This window comes from Gavialis gangeticus, unplaced genomic scaffold, assembly GCF_001723915.1.
Source record: "Gavialis gangeticus isolate Ggan-Ray unplaced genomic scaffold, GavGan_comp1, whole genome shotgun sequence".
Lineage (NCBI taxonomy): Eukaryota > Metazoa > Chordata > Crocodylia > Gavialidae > Gavialis > Gavialis gangeticus.
Window position 1 is genome coordinate 9,151,166 of NW_017729031.1, and position 1,980 is coordinate 9,153,145.

Genomic DNA, 1,980 nt, shown 5'->3' on the forward strand with positions numbered 1-1,980 from the left:
CTGCCCATACCATTGCCCCTCACTCCCAACCAACGGCCCCCACCCTCCCCAGCCCTGCTGGTGCCCCACACTCCTGACCTGCAGCCCCCTGGCCCTGCCAGTGCCCCTCATTCCTGACCCGCTGCCCTCTGGCCCCAGGCCCCAACTCCCCAGTGTGTGGGGTAGGAGGTGTGCAGGGCAGAGGGTGGGTGGGAAATGAGAAACCTGGATCCCTAGTGATAACCTTTGTGAGACTTGACAGAATTCAGTTTCTCAGAGCTGAGTGATGGGATAATGTGTTTGAATTCCACACCTATCGTGGTAGGACTCTCACATTTCTAAACTTTACAAGAATGTCAGTCTTTCTACGCTTGATTGCTACTGCTCAGTCCCCAAAGTCAGGAATTAACCACGTATGGCAGACATTCAATGTCTAGGACTCCATTTAACAGTATTTTCAATACAAGCTTCTTACCTCAGTTACTAAGCTTCCCCCTGGGCTTGGGCATGAGTGGCACCTCAACATAAACCTATTTACAAAGCTCCCCAAATGCTAAGATAAATGCAATCACATGTTTGATACACGCGTTCTACTTGGTTTCTATACAACGCTAACCAATAATGTAGAATTGAAAGAGAGAGAGAGAGAGAGATGTAGCCTACTAGTCTCAGCACAACCCATGTTTTTCTGCTACCTCTCACTCCCTCTTACCACTTGGGGCAAAAAAAGCCTCTGTCAGTTTTTTCCATCAGTGTTGAAGGGAATACACTGGGTAATTTTTACAAAATGCTTTTAGCATGTAAAGTGTCATGTGACTTAAGTATAACTGTCAAGTGTATGGTTTCAGTGATAGAAGATATAACCAGCCATAATCATTCATTTCATGCTTCATTTAACATTCCTGAACACAGGATATCCAGTCACAGATTAGTCTCCGGCTTCTCTGGGATGCTAATGTTATAGCTTTTGCTTTTCCAGACATGAAGAGTTACAGCAGCTGCAGCACAGGACCTGTTCCTATTTATATTTTAATGATAAAAACCCATTTTTTTTTTTGACTCACAATTCCTGTCCCCATCCTCATACAGGTAAGATTACCAGGGAACACAGATGACTTTCACACGAAAGTGAATTTGAAGCCTTGTTAGACATTGCACTTGGAACTGCTCAAATATTGATCAGTGCTACTGCTAGCTCAGGTGTGGAATAGTCACACTTTAAGGCTAAAAAGTTTCTGTCTGTCCCCCACCTGCACAGCTGTGACTTGCCATTAGAGGGCTGGCAAGCAGGGGCCTAACTAAGAGCTACAGCTGTGAGCTGTCACTACAGGGCTCGTAAGTCCACACAGGATTGCTATAGGACATCCCTGCTCTAGGTGGGGTGGGGGGAATATAAGAGATAGGTTGTGCAGAAGGGGGCAGAAACATAAAGCAAGGAGGCAGAGAGTTAAAGGAATGGGGGTGGGTAATGAAATTGGAAGTGGGAAGGAAATGAGGGTAGGGAAACGGTGATGAAATGAAGGAAGTCAGCCACTGAAGGATAAAATAAAAAGTAAAAAAAAAAATTGAAAAAAAAATAAAGAGGGAGTAAATTAAAGAAGATATGTTTAAATAAATTGGGATTTGAGATGTGGAAGATGCTGATCATGCTTCCTGGAGTGGCTGGGAAGCAGCAGAGGTAAGAGAAGGTATTTTGGGAGGAGCTACTGCTCCTGCCCCAGGAAGGAAGCCCCAGCTCTTGGGGACCTGATCTGGCCCCCTACCTTCATCCCCCCACCCTCTCTAGACCTCATTCCTGGACCCATCAGTGCCTTGTGACCTGGCTAGCTGGCATGTGCTCTGCAGGCTGTTCGCACAGGATTGCACCCCTCTGGGTGGGAAGGTCACAGCCCCAGGGGAGAAAAGGGGAGTTGGCTTGGTGCCAGAACATTTCCCTGGGCCACAGAGTTCAGGGGGTGCAATGTCTGTCCATAAAGAACAACAAGCTGGGGGGGGGGGGGG

General features: G+C 47.1%; 1 protein-coding gene across 1 annotated transcript in view; it reads right to left on the reverse strand.

Annotated features, from left to right (window-relative positions):
• KIF5C (kinesin family member 5C) overlaps positions 1 to 1,980 on the reverse strand; it is a 132,372-nt gene that overhangs the window by 40,365 nt on the left and 90,027 nt on the right. The window lies entirely within an intron of this gene.